This window comes from Procambarus clarkii, chromosome 89 (assembly GCF_040958095.1).
Source record: "Procambarus clarkii isolate CNS0578487 chromosome 89, FALCON_Pclarkii_2.0, whole genome shotgun sequence".
Taxonomy (NCBI): domain Eukaryota; kingdom Metazoa; phylum Arthropoda; class Malacostraca; order Decapoda; family Cambaridae; genus Procambarus; species Procambarus clarkii.
In genome coordinates, this window is record NC_091238.1 from 8762936 (window position 1) to 8770473 (window position 7538).

Consider the following 7538-nt stretch of genomic DNA (forward strand, 5'->3'; position numbering starts at 1 on the left):
ACAGTCTAGGGCTGTCAATCGCCCTAAATTGGTTACTTAGTTACACTGGCATAGATGGTAATGAAAAGGCAGACTCACTAGCAAAAACTGCCACTGTTGTACAGATTAAAATACCTCCAAGTTTTTCATAAATTAAGGAGAAAATCAAGAAGAAAATACAACTATAAAAAGTCACCACAGAGCCAAAGTAGCGGAGGAAGCTCCACTGAGATATCGTACGAACAAGCCACTGGGTACAGCTCTTTCAAGCCTGGCAAAAAGATATCCAGAGAGATTGCAGTAGCCATACACAGACTCAGACTTGGTTACAAGTGCTGCTGGGAGGTAATAAACCCAATAGTTAAAGAGTGTCACATCTGTGGAACAGAATGCAGAGGCGCCACTATTGCTCTACTTACTGGTATGTGAAGCTACTGAAGCCCTGCGCATCAAACTCAACATTAATCCAACGAGCAGCAGCTGCATTAGATGCAAATTCCACCGCGACTACGATGATTAGAAAAGCAGTTGAAGAATGGGACACACTAGTGAACATTCTGCACTCTACATCCGCCACCAAGATAATGTTATTAAAAGAAGACTAAAACTAGTGCCCTAAAACAGAAGTGAAAAAGAAACAGGGGAAAAGGAGAAAACCCAACCTCCAATTAAAACTTTGACCCAAATATCACAGTAACAAGGTTATTGCGAGTAACCGAACTCAATTACGGGCTCACTATAGCCCGTGCTGCATGGACATCTTGTTCTGAGTACCTAAATCTAAAACATCAACAACAACGAGTAAGTATTCTTACGGGCAATTCATACCCATGCCACTTCTTGTGTGGCTTAATCTTCATCAATCAATCGAGTAAGTATTTCTTGGGAGGCTTAATCTTCATCAATCAATCGAGTAAGTATTTCTTGGGAGGCTTAATCTTCATCAATCGAGTAAGTATTCCACTAGACCAGCTTCCAGAAATCCAACTCTTAAACAAGAATGAGCCTACCCACATCCAAGGAGGCAGATTAGACCTAACCTTCGTTTCAGCCTCGCTAAGAGATGCAACAACATGGTCAGTTGAGCCCACACTCACAAGCGACCACTATGGGGTCCAAATTGATCTTCAGTTAGATCTACCCACCCCACCTCCGCCTCCATCTGAAGCCTGGAACTTCGCTTTAGCAAAATGGGACCGATTTCAAAACCTCCTTTCAAAGTGGCATGTATGCCACTCTGAACAGGATAGAACTAGTTTGATCATAGTTTGACGTTTAAGAACCGAAGACATTAATCATGCAGAACAAGATTTAGTCAAAGCGATTCAAAGTACAGCCAACCACTCAATTCCACTGAGAAAAAGATGTCCACCAGACACCACAAAGATCACTGGTACTATTGCAAACGTGTCAAAGAACTCAGTCATAGACTCAACAGCACAAGAAAGCTATATAAAAAGCAACCAAGTGACCGCAACAGGACCTTACTTTGTGAGGTCAAGGAAAATGTGCATCAAGAGACTTTGCTAATGACAGAACAAAAGTGGCTGGAATGGCGTTCACATCCTGAATGAACACACCTCTCTTGGAGAGATGTGGAGATGTGGCAGCAAATCCACCGCGCCAAAGGAAATAAAGCACCTAAAGCTCCACACACTCAAGGCATCCTCAACAGGAAACCGAAGTACTGGCAACCGAATTTGCAGAAAGAGCAGCCAGCAATCAGCTTCCATCCAGATGTACTAGCAGTGCAGACAGGATTAGAGGAAGAAAGGTGGCACAGAATCCTTACAGCATGTGCAAAAGTCCTAATACTAATACCCCATTTCAGACTGGATGGGCTCAATCGGGCCAAGAAAAACTACAAGATACATCCCCTGGAGACGACAAAATAACCTATAAAATGATTAGAAATCCTCGGCCCAGAGGGAGACGCTGCATACCTAAGGTTAATTAATTTAGCCTGGCCTTCTCAAACCTAGACCTATAACTTGGAATAGAGCAGACATAGTGCCGATCCCAAAATCCAAAGATCCAGCTAATACCAGGCCTATCTCTCTCGAAAGCTGTGCAGCCAAGACGGCTGACAGAATGACACTCAACAGACGAGTGGATAATGCCTAAACTGCGCCAGGACATGTATGCCTATAGAAGAAGGGTTGGCACAGTAGAATGTTGACACAACTCTGTTAGCCCACCTGAATGATAGACCAGGAATGCTGATATTCCTGGATCCTCGAGAAAGCCTTTGAACTTGGCTAGCGCCCCAGGCATTCTCTGCTGCCTCATTCGACAAAGAGGTCAGAGGCAACCTGCTCTCCTGGACCAAAAACTGTCTCATAAACAGAGAAGCAAGAGTGAAACTTCATGGCACAGTCTCTGAAGTACAAAAGACATGAAAATGGTACACACAAGGAGGCGTTCTCAGCCCCCTTCTCTTCAACAATTTAATGGAAAGAATAATGAGGCTGAAACTCCCATAATACTGCAGGCTGCTAAAATACTCAGAGGCCTTTTCATCATCATAAAAGGAAGGGATGCGGCGCGCCTTGCTTAGACTGCATCAGTAAAGAGGTAAAGCTGATTGTGATCAAACTCAACCTCACCAAGACAAAAGCCTATGCCCATCAAAATAGTGAAGCCCAACAACCAACTCACAGTACAGGGTCAACCAATTGAATGGGTGGACACCTATCAGTATCTAGGAATAATCCTGGACACACACATAAATGTTAATGCTACACAGGCCAGGGGGACCACCCATCAGGTGAGACACAGGGCAGGGGGACCACCCATCAGGTGAGACACAGGCCAGGGGGACCACCCATCAGGTGTGACACAGACCAGGGGGGGGGGACCACCCATCAGGTGAGACACAGGCCAGGGGGACCACCCATCAGGTGAGACACAGGCCAGGGGAACCACCCATCAGGTGAGACACAGGCCAGGGGAACCACCCATCAGGTGAGACACAGGCCAGGGGGACCACCCATCAGGTGTGACACAGACCAGGGGGGGGGACCACCCATCAGGTGAGACACAGGCCAAGGGGGACCACCCATCAGGTGAGACACAGGCCAGGGGAACCACCCATCAGGTGAGACACAGGCCAGGGGAACCACCCATCAGGTGAGACACAGGCCAGGGGGACCACCCATCAGGTGAGACACAGGCCAGGGGGACCACCCATCAGGTGAGACACAGGCCAGGGGGACCACCCATCAGGTGAGACACAGGCCAGGGGGACCACCCATCAGGTGAGACACAGGCCAGGGAGACCACCCATCAGGTGAGACACAGGCCAGGGGGACCACCCATCAGGTGAGACACAGGCCAGGGGGACCACCCATCAGGTGACACACAGGCCAGGGAGACCACCCATCAGGTGAGACACAGGCCAGGGGGACCACCCATCAGGTGAGACACAGGCCAGGGGGGGGACCACCCATCAGGTGACACAGGCCAGGGGGACCACCCATCAGGTGAGACACAGGCCAGGGGGGGGGGGACCACCCATCAGGTGAGACACAGGGCAGGGGGGGACCACCCATCAGGTGAGACACAGGGGAGGGGGACCACCCATCAGGTGAGACACAGGGGAGGGGGGGACCACCCATCAGGTGAGACACAGGGGAGGGGGACCACCCATCAGGTGAGACACAGGCCAGGGGGACCACCCATCAGGTGAGACACAGGCCAGGGGGGGACCACCCATCAGGTGACACACAGGCCAGGGGGACCACCCATCAGGTGACACACAGGCCAGGGGGGGGGGACCACCCATCAGGTGACACACAGGCCAGGGGGGACCACCCATCAGGTGACACACAGGCCAGGGGGGGGACCACCCATCAGGTGAGACACAGGCCAGGGGGGGACCACCCATCAGGTGACACACAGGCCTAGGGGGACCACCCATCAGGTGACACACAGGCCAGGGGGGGACCACCCATCAGGTGACACACAGGGGAGGGCGGGGACCACCCATCAGGTGACACACAGGCCAGGGGGGCACCACCCATCAGGTGAGACACAGCGGAGGGGGACCACCCATCAGGTGAGACACAGGCCAGGGGGACCACCCATCAGGTGAGACACAGGCCAGGGGGGGGACCACCCATCAGGTGAGACACAGGCCAGGGGGACCACCCATCAGGTGAGACACAGGGGAGGGCGGGGACCCCACACAACATACACCTCTATGTGATACAAGATAGAGAGCGACCCTACCTCTCGTGGGCCGCTAGAGCACTCTCGCTGCTGCTCCTTTGGTTCCTCCACTCTGGCAGACAACGGCCCGCCTATTGTTTCATAACGACCTGGAGACTGTGCGGGCCTGAGGCTTGAACACTCGCCTGCCGGGTTCCAGTACACTTGGCACAAGCGTCCGCTAAAGTGTGGCCCTCGGTGAATGGCGGCGGTGTGTCGTCAGGTGGGTGTGATAAGGGAGAGTGCCGCCTCTCTTGCCCTGCGTCGGTCCTCACCTCTCCCTCCGCTCTCGTCCTCCTCTTTACTCGCAGTTATACTCTTATACTTTATATATATATATATATATATATATATATATAATATATATCGTCTGCTACCGGGGGGCCTCGTAGCCTGGTGGATAGCGCGCAGGACTCGTAATTCTGTGGCGCGGGTTCGATTCCCGCACGAGGCAGAAGCAAATGGGCAAAGTTTCTTTCACCCTATGCCCCTGTTACTTAGCAGTAAAATAGGTACCTGGGTGTTAGTCAGCTGTCACGGGCTGCTTCCTGGGGGTGGAGGCCTGGTCGAGGACCGGGCCGCGGGGACACTAAAGCCCCGAAATCATCTCAAGATAACCTCAAGATATACCTTGGCCATGTGTTCTTGTTCTTACTCTCATGGTGGGAGTAAATAGTTTCATTAATTGGATAGTTATACCTGGTTGATACCTGGTTGATGGGGTTCTGGGAGTTCTTCTACTCCCCAAGCCCGGCCCGAGGCCAGGCTCGACTTGTGAGAGTTTGGTCCACCAGGCCGTTGCTCGGAGCGGCCCGCAGGCCCACATATACCTGGTTGATGGGGTTCTGGGAGTTCTTCTACTCCCCAAGCCCGGCCCGAGGCCAGGCTCGACTTGTGAGAGTTTGGTCCACCAGGCCGTTGCTCGGAGCGGCCCGCAGGCCCACATATACCTGGTTGATGGGGTTCTGGGAGTTCTTCTACTCCCCAAGCCCGGCCCGAGGCCAGGCTCGACTTCTGAGAGTTTGGTCCACCAGGCTGTTGCTTGGAGCGGCCCGCAGGCCCACATATACCTGGTTGATGGGGTTCTGGGAGTTCTTCTACTCCCCAAGCCCGGCCCGAGGCCAGGCTCGACTTGTGAGAGTTTGGTCCACCAGGCTGTTGCTTGGAGCGGCCCGCAGGCCCACATACCCACCACAGCCCGGTTGGTCCGGCACTCCTTGGAGGAATAAATCTAGTTTCCTCTTGAAAATGGTGGGTGGTTCGGCTTATATGTGTAAGGCTTCAAGAATTTATAATATTTTACATCTTGGGTGTTGATAATATGTGTTTTTATTCAACATTTCTCTTGTTAGGGTGATGTCATGGGCTTGTCTCATGTGATGTTTGGGGGGCACCTGACTCAAGATGACAGGTCAACCGCCTCGTCAGGGCACCTGACTCAAGATGACAGGTCAACCGCCTCGTCAGGGCCCCTGACTCAAGATGACAGGTCAACCGCCTCGTCAGGGCCCCTGACTCAAGATGACAGGTCAACCGCCTCGTCAGGGCCCCTGACTCAAGATGACAGGTCAACCGCCTCGTCAGGGCCCCTGACTCAAGATGACAGGTCAACCGCCTCGTCAGGGCCCCTGACTCAAGATGACAGGTCAACCGCCTCGTCAGCTTACGGACTAGGGGAGATTATTTACAGACTTCTTAAGGTTATCTTGAGATGGTTTCAGGGCTTAGCGTCCCAGCGGCCCAGTCCTCGACCAGGGCTCCTTTTTGTTACACACCCCCAGGAAGCAGCCCGTAACAGCTGTCTAACTCCACAGGTACCTATTTACTGCTAGGTGAACAGTGGCATCAGGGTGAAAGATTTTTTTTTGCCCATTTGTCTCCGCCTCCACCGGGGATCGAACCCGGAACCTCAGGACTACGAATCCGAAGCGCTGTCCACCCAGCTGTCAGGCGCCCCTGAGCTGTCTACCCAGCAGACTAGGGAAGATAGGAGACGCAGACGATTGTAATGAACTTCAAATTTATCTAAATATAATGAGGGCTTGGAACATCAAGTGGCAAATAGAATTTAATGTGAATAAATGCCATGTTATGGAATGTGGAATCGGAGAACATAGATCATACGCAACTTACAAATTATGTGGAAAAGAATTACAGATGTTGAAAAAATTATTTACAAACAGCTTTATTCCTACTTTCTAAAACTCAACATACTAAGTCCATACCAGTTTGACTTCCGTTCCCAAAAGAGTACCAATGATGCCATTATTAGTCTGCTTAATATAATCTACACAGCCTTTGACAAAAATAAGTTCACAATTGGACTCTTCACTGACCTGAGAAAGGCCTTTGATACTGTACACCATGACTACCTCTTACTTAAACTTCACCACTATGGTATCCGAGGCCTTACCCTGGACTATATTCGTTCCTGTCTCAGCGACAGACACCAATATGTAGCCATCAATAACATATCCTTCCTCACTCTGTCAATGACAGTAGGAGTGCCACAGGGCTGCATCTTGGGACCTCTCCTATTTCTTATATACATCAATGATTTGCCAAATGTTTCTAACATTCTTAAACCTATACTATTTGCTGACGATACTACCATCATTTATTCTGACCACAACCCCCCACACTAAATAATATTGTCAACAATGTATTAACAAAAAAGTTCACTCATGGATGTCAACCAACAAACTTACACTAAACATAAAAGACTTACTACATTTTATTTCGTAGTAAATCATCACATCAAATTCAACTTCAGATAAACAATGTTAATATTAGCAATAAAACAGAAGGAAAGTTCCTTGGCCTATATATAGATTATGACTGAACTTCAGCACACACATTGAACACATATCCAAAAAAAGTCTTAAAAATGGTCGGTATACTCTCTAAAATCATATATTATTTTGGGGTAATAAGGGTAAGGTTTATAATATAATTAATAATTAATTACATTATGTTCTCCACTCTGCTCTCCTCTCATTATACTGTGCACCAACCTACCCATATCTTATATACGGCATCTGTGCACGGAGTTCAACCGCTGTAATTACCTCAAGCCTATCATCACTCAGCAAAAATCTGCTATCAGAACTATAACAAACTCTTGTCTTCAGACAACACACAGCCTCTCTATTTAAGTCCCTTACCATGCTAAACATACACTCACACTCCACACATTCTCATGTGCTATTTACATTTACAAAACTTTGTTTCTAAATGCTAATCTTGATCTGAAACTTTTCCTTGAAAGGTGTAATAGAACCCATCAGCCAGAAATAAATATCTCTTTGATATCCCCCGAGTCAGGCTAAATCTATGCAAACACTCCATGC